The sequence below is a fragment of the Sinocyclocheilus grahami genome, unplaced genomic scaffold (assembly GCF_001515645.1).
Source record: "Sinocyclocheilus grahami isolate Dianchi unplaced genomic scaffold, SAMN03320097.WGS_v1.1 scaffold1481.1, whole genome shotgun sequence".
NCBI lineage: Eukaryota > Metazoa > Chordata > Actinopteri > Cypriniformes > Cyprinidae > Sinocyclocheilus > Sinocyclocheilus grahami.
Window position 1 is genome coordinate 43373 of NW_015506660.1, and position 13601 is coordinate 56973.

Consider the following 13601-nt stretch of genomic DNA (forward strand, 5'->3'; position numbering starts at 1 on the left):
AATTTATAACTCAATGTTTGGTATCATTAAAGCTTTATTTTGAATCTCTTATCATTTAAAAAAGTTCTACAACTTCCTGGTAATAAAAGAAGTTTAAGACCTAAAAATGAAATTGCTGGATGACTCAGACATTCCTGTCATGTGGTGCTCTGATCTCAGAAATGAGGAATTAGAGGCTGTCTCCGGATAGTGTAATCCAGGGTCAATATGACCGGTCAAGATGAAATCCTGGTCAGATTGAAAATAGTGTAAAGATAGTGTAGCCCACACTGGGCTTCCTGCAAAGGCAAAACACAGTAAGCACACCAACAGTGCAATAGAGAAAATGGCTTTAAAGTTTTATAGATTTTTTATTGGTTTGATGTCAAAATATCAAATTGATATTTATTTTCATAACCAAGTGACTTTATATCTGGGCATAGTTGAGCCAAAACTGCCTGTCAGAAAAGATCATGGTACAACACTCTTAAAAATAAAGGTTCATTATTGGTATTATTGTGGGGTGTGTTTTGGGGGCCCTAAGCAAGTTGTCCCTGGGGTCCCCCTCAGTAGAAATTGCATTCTGCAGGGCGGAAAAATGCTTTACACTAAGAAAAAAAAATATTCTTGTATGAAATCAAGCGTAAGCGTTAGTTCTGGCAGGTCACGTTAGTCAAGCTTGCATCAGCTGACTCTCAGCTGATCCCCATCTACCTATGGGAATATGACACCTATCTAAGCATTCATATATAAGGTCCCTCAGTATTATCAGCAGTTTTCACATTGCTCAATAGCTAATTACCCTCCTCCATCCCCAACTTCTCCTCTGTCAGTCGGGATTCAGCCTTCTGATTCTCCTTTGAATCAGACTAATTCTAAAATGTGTCCATAAAATTATTGAACTTTAACAATATCTGTAATACATTTATGTTGGTTCTGTTCTGTTTACCCTGGGGGGTTATTGCTGCTCTCCCTGCTCTCATCCATAGGCTGCATGGATGCGCAGGGAGTTCTTGCCCAGAACGGACCCATACCACCAATCCAAACTGTATGCTAATTGTCAATCATCTTTGATGATAGTGGTCCTGACAGAACTGTTCACTGAAAGGAATTCAAATGGTACTTACATGGCATCGCTGTGAAAACCTTTAAGAGTGAAGAATTCATTCATAACTCACTTTTGACAAGGTAGTTGCTGCATTTAGCCTTTGCACAGGAGTTTGGACTTGATGAGAGAGAGACTGCTTATGTGACGAATGTGGCAGGATAAGTTATTTCCTCTGATTGGTTGGTTGGGGTATGATTGGCAGACCAATGAGGTGGTAGCAGCCGTACTATTTTAGGACCTTTATTTTGACGGGGGGTTACGTTCCTGCTGACTTGGGATTCTCTCTCTCCCTGGTACTTCCTCTTCCGTTCCCATTCCTATCCAGGTACGTTGAGTTTCTGCTGATTGTGTAATGATGCATCTGTTGCGAGGTTAATATGTGCTGTTTATAGTTAATTTAGAGTGGGGCTGTTTCTAGTAAGGACTTCTTGTGACGACAACGCTGCTGTTTTGCTCGGGGCTATTTTTTGGTTTTATTTGATCATGTCGCGTACGGTCATCTGTGTGGTTAACAGGTTTGCGGCTCCGCGAGTCGCTGGGGGCTGTAACGTTAACCTCTGGGCATTGTGTGGTTTTCTATTAGTTTAATTTCTTTGATTTAATTTCCTTTGTCAACAGAGTAATGTGTTGCTATATTTGTTTGATTAGTTTGGCGGCTATTTTGTTTCTTTTGTATTTGGGTTGCTTTATTTTGTAGCTATATTTGTAGTATTAATTTGTTTTATTTTTCTGGTTATGTATTTTCTGTAAAGTGTTTCTTTATTCATGGATTCAGTTTTCTAGTGCCATTTAGGTGCTGGTTATTTGTCTGTTTTGTACGTGTGTCATCTGGAGGCCTGAGTGTCAAAGCTGCTACAACACCGTGTCTGTAAAATTTATTATTTGGTGTTTGTCTTATAATATTTCGTTCCTACCACTGTGGGCGTGTTTCGTGAGAGAATTTTATTTGATATTTTATAATAAAGTGTATTTATTGTATTGATACTCGCGTCTCCCTTGTCTCGTTGCCTTCAATTGGTGAAATTTACCTGTGTGTCCTTTTATTGGGAGTTATTTCCCTGGCCTCCCACCAGGGTGGCGTAGTCGGATAAATCTAATTATATTAATATTTCCTTCCACTTGATTACTGCCACATTTTGGCGTAGCCGGCAGGGTCTACCTGGTAAGGCAGAGATTAAGTGAGACGTGGGTGAAGTTGTGTTTTGATGTTGGTTGTGTTTTCTTTTTTTTTTCCTCAGATCAAAACAGCAGCGTGCATTTCGACCTTTGGGACAAGTTGTATTCCTCCATCGGTGGCCCTTTTCTAGTTTTGGGTGAGTGTAACTATGACAAGTATGGAGGAAGAGATGCAGGAGTTGCGAGAAGTAGTGGCACAGTTGCTAGCCGACAATGACCAGTTGCGTCGTGAGCGGGTGCTAGGTGAGTTACCTGGTCCAAGTACTGTGCCTGTTGTTGCCTCTGCAGTAATGCCTGACCCTCCCCAGCCAGCCCAGATTGATGCTGCTGTGCCGGACCGGTTTGTTTTTGTGCCCAGGGACAGACGGTGTCCAAAATTTAGTGGTAAATCCGGTACTGGTATTGATGAGTGGGTGGAGGAGGCTGAGGCATGTGTGCGGGCTCGTTATTTGTCTAGAGCTGATAAAGCATTTTTTCTCTTCGACCATTTGGAAGGTGAAGCGCGTGAAGAGATTAGACACCGTCCCAGTGGGGAACGGAGTTATCCAGATAAAATTTGTGATTTTACACAATGAAAGTAGTGGCTGCTACTTGCTCCGGGCAATTTGCTGGGGAAACCATGCTTTTTGAACCATCAGAAACCGGGTTGCCTGCAGGTCTTTTAGCATCACCTGCATTAACGCGAGTGACGGGAGGGAAGGTGCGGCCTATAGCTTATGCTAGCCGCAGTCTTAGGCCCACTGAGCGCAACATGTCAAACGACAGCTCGATGAAGTTGGAATTTCTGGTGCTCAAGTGGGCTATGACTGAGAAGTTCAGAGAATATCTGTTGGGGCAGAGGTGCGTCGTCTTCACTGATAACAATCCCCTCAGCCACCTGAATACTGCTAAGCTCGGTGCCACGGAGCAGCGGTGGGCTGTGCAACTGGCTGCCTTTGATTTTGAGCTGAGGTATCGCTCCGGAAGGAGCAACCGGAATGCGGATGCTCTCTCCCGGCAGGGTCCCTCTAGTGAGGGTGAGTTGGAACCATTACTGCCTGGGACCACCCTTCCAGCCATGGTAAGGCAGGCTGGGGTTGCCTGCAGGTCTTTTAGCATCACCTGCATTAACGCGAGTGACTCGAGGCACGGTTTATGTACCTGTCATTAACGTAGGTAAGACTGACGTAATGCTTTTTCGGAACGCTGTCTTGGGCACGTTGCACAGTGTATTTATTGTGACTATGCCCCCTGGCGTCTCAGAAATTAAATCTGTTTCTGCAGCGGTAAATCTTCAGCTTCCAACTGTTCTCACTCCAATGCAGGAATAAATCAAGAGTCTTGATTTGTCTGTGTTAACAGAGACCGAACAGGAGCAGGTAAGGTCTCTGTTGTTAAGGTTTCATATGGTCTTCTCGGCGCATGAAGGCGATTTGGGATGTACTCAACTTCTGTCTCATGACATCCCTTTGACGGACTCCGTCCCAGTTCGACAACGGTACCGGCGGATACCGCCGTCTGAGTACGATGTGGTAAAAACACACATAAACCAGTTGCTGGAAACAAACATTGTTAGAGAGAGCTGTAGTCCTTACGCCTCCCCCATCGTGTTGGCCAAAAAGAAGGATGGCACGTTGCGTATGTGTGTAGATTACCACCCACTGAACGCAAAAACTCGAAGGAATGCTTTCCCTCTGCCGCGGATCGAGGAAACTTTGGACTCCCCGATGGGGGCCCAGTGGTTTTCCACCATGGACCTCGCCAGTGGGTACAATCAGGTTCCTGTCACAGAGGGGGATAAACACAAGACCGCTTTCTGTACACCCTTAGGTCTCTTTGAATGGAATCGTATGCCATTCGGGCTCTGCAATGCCCCAAGCACCTTCCAGAGGTTGATGGAGAGGTTGTTTGTGGACCAGCAGTGTCAGTCCCGTCTTCTGTATTTGGACGATATAGTAGTATTTTCCTCCTCTGTGACACAACACCTGGAGCAGTTAGAGGTGGTTTTGAGTCGGCTGGAGCGGGAGGGGTTGAAGGCTAAATTAACCAAATGTGTGTTTTTCCAGCAAGAGGTAAGTTATCTGGGACACGTGATTTCTGCCAAAGGGGTGTCGACAGATCCAAGCAAGATAGAGGCAGTGAGGCAATGGCAGCGCCCCACGGGGGTGGCAGAGCTCCGTTCATTCCTGGGGTTCGCCAGTTATTATAGGCGGTTTGTAGAGGGTTTTGCCAAGTTGGCGGCTTCTCTGCACCTGCTTGTTGCTGAGTTTGCAGGTTGTAAGCCCAGGGCTCGAGCAGAGTCGAGTTTTGGGGCGGCATGGACAGAGCAGTGTCAGGGGAGCTTTGAGGAGTTGAAGAGCAGGCTCACCTCGGCCCCTGTATTGGCTTATGCGGACTTCTCCCTTCCCTTTATCCTGGAGGTAGATGCTAGCCATGGTGGATTGGGAGCAGTTTTGTTCCAGGAACAGGGAGGGAAGGTGCGGCCTATAGCTTATGCTAGCCGCAGTCTTAGGCCCACTGAGCGCAACATGTCAAACTACAGCTCGATGAAGTTGGAATTTCTGGCGCTCAAGTGGGCTATGACTGAGAAGTTCAGAGAATATCTGTTGGGGCAGAGGTGCGTCGTCTTCACTGATAACAATCCCCTCAGCCACCTGAATACTGCTAAGCTCGGTGCCACGGAGCAGCGGTGGGCTGCGCAACTGGCTGCCTTTGATTTTGAGCTGAGGTATCGCTCCGGAAGGAGCAACCGGAATGCGGATGCTCTCTCCCGGCAGGGTCCCTCTAGTCAGGGTGAGCTGGAACCATTACTGCCTGGGACCACCCTTCCAGCCATGGTAAGGCAGGCTGGTGTAACAGGAGTGGGTTCTCAAGCAGCAGTCACTGTGCTGCCGGGTTTGGCTGTGGATATGCAGTCATTACAGAGAGAGGATCCTGTTATAGGTGAAATGCTGAGGTTTTGGAGGTGCAGGGTCCCTCCTAGTGCAGAGGAGCATCGGCAGCTGTCCAGGGCTATGGTGAGTCTGCTACGACAATGGAGCCGTTTGTGTGAGCAGGATGGGGTGATGCATCGACGTTTGTTCCGCTCGGATGGGGGAGAAGAGGCACTTCAGGTGGTGTTGCCATCACTATTGCGTCATGAAGTGCTGACGCTGTTACATCAGGAGCATGGGCACCAAGGGGTGGAACGCACCACTGAATTGGTGCACCAGCGGTGCTATTGGCCGGGTATGACATCGGATGTGGCACAATGGTGCCGAGCGTGTGAGCGGTGTCAGGCCGCCAAAGATACCCAACTCCATCCTAGTAGCTTCATGGGCCGCCTTTAGGCCAAATGAAATCCTGTCCATAGATTTTACCGTTTTGGAGCTAACTCGTTTGGGGCTGGAGAACTTACTGGTTATGACCGACGTCTTTACGAAATACACCTTAGCCGTGCCTACACGAGATCAACGGGCGGAAACAGTGGCCCAAGTGTTGGCGGTGGAATGGTTATATAAGTTTGGTGTCCCCAGTCGGATCCATTCTGACCAGGGCCGTAATTTTCAGTCCTCCCTAGTACAGCAGCTTTGTATGCTGTATAAGGTGGAAAAATATCGCACTACCCCTTATCCTCCAGTGGGGAATGGGCAGTGTGAGCACTTTAATAGGACATTGCACAATCTTTTGTGTGCCCTGCCGGTGTCCAGGAAAATGGACTGGGCCTTATGCCTTCCACAAGTGCTGTTCTGTTACAACACTACCCCTCATCAGGCGACTGGTGAATCCCCATATTTTTAATGTTTGGGCAAGAACCAAGACTCCCGGTGGATTTCCTTCTGGGTAGAGTACAGGACGTTGGGGTTGGTAGTGTGGATGAGGGAACATCAGGCTAGGCTTCAGGTGGCTTTTGAGGGAGCAAGGGGACGACTGGAAGCTGCTGCCGGTCGCCGTGAGGTGCATCATGATGCCCATGTCCGTGAGGCACCACTGGGGGAGGGCCAGTTAGTTTATTTATGTGAGTATGGCACGAGAGGTCGCCATAAAATCCTGGACCTTTGGTGTATCGTGTCGTGAAGGCACCCAAGGGGGGTGGGGCGGTATACACCATTGCACCAGTGGACGATTTGGGAAAGTGTTTCACGTGTTTCGTGAGAGAATTTTATTTGATATTTTATAATAAAGTGTATTTCTTGTATCGATACTTGCGTCTCCCTTGTCTCGTTGCCTTCAATTGGTGAAATTTACCTGTGTGTCCTTTTATTGGAAGTTATTTCCCTGGCCTCCCACCAGGGTGGCATAGTCGGATAAATCTAATTATATTAATATTTCCTTCCACTTGATTACTGCCACACTAATCTTCAATCATTTTAATCTGGAAGAATCATGGAAAAGCAAGTTGATTTGTAGGGCACTGGTGAAACACTTCTGTCAAATAACCATTAATTCAAGCTCCTCTCAAGATGAGGAAGCAGAACACATGGCACAACATCCCTGAGCTGCTGCTATTTATTTATTTGCATGGTTTAAATACACCACAATGGCACTTATAATGAGTCTATCATTCCAGACACACTCTGGGGTGAATTCACTAAATAGTATTTCAGCGCAAATGTGTTTCTGTCATGATATGCATGAAAACGATTTGCAGCAATTACTGTGGTGCATCTATTCACCTTATTTCGTAATGAGGAAGTAAGATATTTTCTGTGAATGAGCAAGACTTTCCATTCATTAGCCGCTATAGGTAAATAACTAGAAGAAAACAAAATGCAGTAAATAGTAAAACCATTTGCACTGCAAACCAATGTGTTTGTGATTACAGTAATAAATTAGAATATCAAAGCAGCATGATGGCTACAATTACTACAGCTAAAATAACTGGAAGCGGATAACACCGGAAAGCCTTGCACATTCAAGTTATAAATGGCCGCATGCATTCTTACATTAAAAATAAGGTGGATAAAAAGAGATTGTGTGTCACACTACGAGCCAGAGACACAAGGTAAGGATGCAAACAAGAGGGTTTATTGAACAATGCGGAGAGCAAGTTATGAGTATGAGATGCTAGAGAGTTCTTGGGTTCTTAGCTCTGGGTATTTCGTTGGTATCCTTTGCAGGTATCCGGAGAGGATGAGAACGGGATCGTTGGAGACCGGGTTCAATGAAGCTTCTAGGGGTAAGTAAACAACAGATCAGATAAAGGTAGGAGTCAGGCTAAGTTCAAGCTGGTGAACGATAGACCGGACAGTGAGGCAGTGAGAGCAGTAATAAATTAGAATATCAAAGCAGCATGATGGCTACAATTACTACAGCTAAAATAACTGGAAGCGGATAACACCGGAAAGCCTTGCACATTCAAGTTATAAATGGCCGCATGCATTCTTACATTAAAAATAAGGTGGATAAAAAGAGATTGTGTGTCACACTACGAGCCAGAGACACAAGGTAAGGATGCAAACAAGAGGGTTTATTGAACAATGCGGAGAGCAAGTTATGAGTATGAGATGCTAGAGAGTTCTTGGGTTCTTAGCTCTGGGTATTTCGTTGGTATCCTTTCCAGGTATCCGGAGAGGATGAGAACGGGATCGTTGGAGACCGGGTTCAATGGAGCTTCTAGGGGTAAGTAAACAACAGATCAGATAAAGGTAGGAGTCAGGCTAAGTTCAAGCTGGTGAACGATAGACCGGACAGTGAGGCAGTGAGAGGCGTGCAGGGATATAGTGCACTAAATGAGTCTCTGCAGGAGCGGGTGATTAGTATTCTGGTGACTGCTATCTGGTGTGTGTCGGGCTGGTGACTGAGGTGACATAGGTGACTGTGGAGGCAGAGACTCCCTGACATTGTGTACATAAAAAATAATAAACTGATTATTTATGTATTTAACAAAAACAATTATTATGTCTGTGTAATGACTTGATTACTTAATTTTAGGGAATTAATTATTATTAATAATAGGTTTTGAAAGGACTCAGATCTGAAAATTCGAGGTCCACCTGATTAAAACTGATTTCAAATTTGTTATTTTACATTTTAAATCAACGGTCGTCCAGCGAGGCGTGACCTCAGTATATTTTAACAAATTGAATATGTATTTTCCCCGGCCACAAGTCAATACGTCCAGGTGTGAAAAACTTGTTGCATCTTTCCCAAAAAGACTCTTTAAAGACTCTACTAAATACTGAGCAAAGGGTCTGAATACTTAGGACCATGTGATATTTCAGTTTTTCTTTTTTAATAAATCTGCAAAAATGTCAACAATTCTGTGTTTTTCTGTCAATATGGGGTGCTGTGTGTACATTAATGAGGGAAAAAAATTAACTTAAATGATTTTAGCAAATGGCTGCAATATAACAAAGAGTGAAAAATTTAAGGGGGTCTGAATACTTTCCGTACCCACTGTATATACAGCTCAGAAAATTGAAGGAATGAGTTAAAGGAGTTGCATGAAGTTTCAAAGTTCTAACACTCGTTTCCACGAGTGGTTTTAAATTCAACCCGAGAGAATCACAAAGCAGATATTTGGCTTATGTTTACTGCTTAAATTAGCTCGACACCAGTTCAGCAGAGATAAGATTTTGTTCGTTTACTTGTGTTTTGCTTTGGTGACAGCTAAAAAAGCAGAGTTGTTCCTCGTTGCTGACAAAGGCTCCCTGGATGGCTGCTGGAGGGAAATTCCGTTGCTGATTGGTTGGTCGCTTTGGCGCCGAAATGACGTTTGGATGACGTCCTTTCGGGGAAGCCCTCGTTGGATTGGTTGGTTGCCGGGTTACGGAAGAGGCTTGAGCAGTTCAGCTAAAAGTCTGCTTTAGCAAGACTTTGCGTTCTTTGAAGATCGCGAAGGTTCAACTGAAGTGTTTGAGTTCTTAGATGGTCTCGCTGTGCAATGTTACGGCGTGGGGGTGCTTTGTGAGAGCGTAAGACAGAGAGCGATAGGGCTTTGTGTCCATTTTTAAGCAGGCTGACTTTTGTCCAGCCCACAGGTCGTGGTCCAATCAGATGGTGGCTGCGGGGTTTAGCCACGCCCCATACTGTTCCTTATCATGCATAAATCACATGCTGTTTGTGGCGAGTATTTCTGCAAGTTTTTCAGAACTTCTTATAAAAATATCATCACCGGAAAATGATGCCGAATATCAATTTTTCACTTACACCAATGTTCTGTGAATAAAACAAGCTCTCACCCGATACTAAACTTCACATATCTTACACACATATTAAATGCTTTGTCTGCAAAAAAAGAGTTATAAGGCAAATATTAAAATATCATAGATTCCAATAAACACATCAAATATATATATACGGCATAACACATACAGTGGATACATTTTCACTACTTATGAGTTTTTAAACTATTTGTATTTTAAAATCGTCATGCAAGGTTCTGTTTCTTTTGTTGTAAGAGAAGTTTGTAAGGGTTCCAGACAGAGCAGGAAGCAGGTGGTCAAACGCCATGTGCTAGTCATGCAGCGGTCCCGTGCTCGCAGGCCTGAGGGCACTAGTTAATTTACTTCCTGTGTCTAAACTGGTTTCTATACATTCGCAATCACAGGGTATTTTCAGTTGTAGTCCTGGTACCAAAAGATCTCAGTGTTATCTCTTGATTGGATTAGTCTTTAATCACTCCTCTGAGTAGATGACGACAAGACTGGCAGGAAGTTGACCCAGAATATTGCAATCATGTGCTGGGGTGATTAGCAAACCTCATGATGGCTAATAGGGGCATATTAGTAGTGTCCGTATATGATAGAAATCCCTACATCTGGATCACAGCATTGTAACAATGTTCCAATGTGCCATTAAAGACAACATACTGACATACAAGGACTGACTTGCAAGGCCATTGAAATTTAGTTCAACGCCAATTTTTTGGGCACATTTGCACGGTTTCCTGATTTGCAAAATGCCTTCAAGTAAAATAAGCACAAAAAAGTGCTATCCACGCACACAATTTATTCTTAGCAAACTCCCCCCTATCAGTTTAAAGTCGACACCCAACTTCATTTTTTGCACAGTCTGTTGAGCACCAATAGCCCTTTTCACTTTTTATCTTTTTCACCTCCCATCTCCTTATTTACTCTTATCTTTATTCAATAATGGCATGAATGTCTTCTCCCAGCCCAACAACCTCCCTCTCTCTTATTCTCACAAACACTCTTTCTGTTTTAACATCTCTTCCCCAATTTTTCCAGCTGTGAGAACAATAAGATATTACATGTCCATTGGGTTTCACCTGTACCAAAGGAAGAAATCCGGTATGTGTGGCCTTCTCCAAGGGGAAGCCCTCCTGTGGCTCGGCAATGACCTGTGAGATGGCAGCAGTGTTACAAAGTCACGGCAAACAACTTTCTGTTTCTGCCTGTACTGAGTCCTGACATTCTGACGAGTGACGCCAGGGGGGAACAAACAACAGTGTGTTGCCAATTCATTCATCAAATGTGGTTTACCCCTGTGGACTTCAGTGCATGTGTGTGTGTCTGCCTTTCTACGCCCTTCAGGCACGCCAAGCTACTTACCGCCTCCTCGTGAATTTGATGCAAAAATGTGTGCAGTAAAGTGAGACAGTGCAGGTGAGTGTGTGTCCTCTACTTCACTTGGTTCAACTCGGAGAGGGCAGCGCCGGATGATAACATCAGAACGACTTCTTTTTCTCCTGTAAGTGTGCACTGAATGGTCTGTCACACCTCCAGCATGGTGAGTGACATTAGAAAATGTTTGCTAACATAGGAGCGTTGTCCTCATCTCACTTCAACATCTGCCTGCTGACACAAACAACAAAGAAAGTCACTCATGTCACTTTAGATCACATCATAACACAGAAGTTGTTTTTCTCTATAGCGAGCACAAATTTGAAAATGGCTTCTCAGATGCACTTACACCTTTTAGCTCAGAGCTGGGCAACTTTGGTACTGGAGGGCCACTGTCCTGCAGAGTTTAGCTCCAACCCTAATCAAGCACATCTGCCTGTAGCTTTCTAGCAGAGATTGTCTTACTATTGGGAGACGAGAGGGTCTGTATTACTTACTATTGAAGAAAGTGTAACGGTCAACTTGGATCACATATGCCTTGATAACCAATCACATTATAGCCTTGACATCATTGCATTTCAATCAGAGTTGTGCGACACTCAATCGCCATTTACGGATGCCATAGGAATGAATGAGAAGTGCCATAAACTGAATCCCACCTATCGCAAAAAGTATTTTGACTTCTCCTATAAAACGACTTTTTTTTCTTTGGTGTAAACTATAAAAATAATTCAATCCAAAACTATTGTTTAATTTAAAACATGTTGAAGATTAACCAATAGGCTGTCGATTCATTAAATGATAAGCTGTTTCCTCAAAAAAGCTGTTTATTCAGCGTAGTGAAGCCTCTCCTCCATTGGCAACCATTAAAAAAAACGGCCTCTGAACTCCTTTCCTGCGTAGTGCCAAAGCGGAAGTGTTACGGTTTTTTGGCTAAAAGTTGCACGCTTGCCTTCCAGTGGCTTTGTTTCTAGTGATCTTGAAGACATTGATTAGCTGGTTCAGGTGTGTTTAATTAGGGTTGGAGCTAAACTCTTCAGGACAGTGGCCCTCCAGGACTGACGTTGCCCAGCTGTGGTCTAGCTGTGGTCTAGCTGTATGCTGCATCGTGACCTTCAAAATCTGGTATTATCCAGGCTATGAGAAACCAATTTAGCCAAATTACTCAGCTATTATATTAGCCAATAATTGTAATTCAGTTCACGTTTAAAACGGCCTCTGAACTCCTTTCCTGCGTAGTGCCAAAGCGGAAGTGTTACGGTTTTTTGGCTAAAGGTTGCACGCTTGCCTTCCAGTGGCTTTGTTTCTAGTGATCTTGAAGACATTGATTAGCTGGTTCAGGTGTGTTTAATTAGGGTTGGAGCTAAACTCTTCAGGACAGTGGCCCTCCAGGACTGACGTTGCCCAGCTGTGGTCTAGCTGTGGTCTAGCTGTATGCTGCATCGTGACCTTCAAAATCTGGTATTATCCAGGCTATGAGAAACCAATTTAGCCAAATTACTCAGCTATTATATTAGCCAATAATTGTAATTCAATTCACGTTTATTTGTATAGCGCTTTTCACAATAAAAATTGTTGCAAAGCAGCTTCACAGAAAATTTGAAGGTGACATAACATGAAAATCGGACTTTTCCAGGTTGTAAGTGCTATAATCAGGTACCCAGTGGATCTACCAACCAAGGAAACATGAAAAAGATTAACCCAGTAACTTTGGTTCGGTAAGCTTTTTTCTGCAAGCGTCTGAAAAAACGAGCACGTCTGATTTTGCTCCCTTGGGGACGTGGCAAAGGGATCTCATTATAATATTACCGCCCCTTCATCTGTAAGTTTCCAACCATGGCGTCGTCATTTTGATTTTGCAAGCGACAACGGTGTACCAGCTCTAATGCCATGGCGAAAGTTTGAGCAAAACATGCTAACTGTTCTGTCTTTGGCTGCACAGACGAGCACAGAACACTGTTTACTGTTCCAGTCTCAGAGGAGACAACAGAGCAGTAGATTTATTGATTTATTTACTGTATATTGCTGCTGCCACACAGATCTAAAATAAACATGCAATTTATTTCCCAGCTGTTTACCTTCAAAGACATAACCAACTATTTGTGTAATGCATGTGCATTTTTAAAGTAAACTTATAAAGTGTAACATTCTGGACACCAACCACAATTTATATATAAAGCCGAACTTACTGGCCGCTGCTGTGTAACATCAGAGTAATTACACGGTAAATCTAATATAAAGTGTAACACTTTCTTTAACAAAAAGTGCTGTTAGTCCTGTTACTCATTATACTTTCATTACCAAAAAGTGTTGTTACCAATGTCCTGTTACACATTTGTACCTACACTTACCATTCAGTGGGTTGTTACATATGTGTAGTTACACAAACATAAGAGCTGTAGATACTATGTACCAATGTGTACTTACACTGTGGTTACATACTACGTACACATCTAGTTACTATGTAAGTACACAGGTATTAGGGCCACTTAATATAAAGTGTGACCTAAAATTATTATTAAAACAGATGTGCTGCTTAATATTTTTTGTGGAAAACATTTATTTTATTTTTTTTATTTTTTAGGATTCTTTAATAAATATAGAAAACTCAAAAGAACAGCATTGATTTGAAATTTAGCTTTGCCATCACATGAATGAATAGCATTTTTAATGTCCATTGAAAAAGAAAAGTTACTTTAAATAGAAATAATATTTTATTAAATTATAATTGATTTATCATCACATAAATGCACAATATATAATATATATATATATAACTGTAGTATAAATACAGTGAACAATAAGATGAATTACATCAATTGACATGAATTATACATGAATTTCTGCAATGC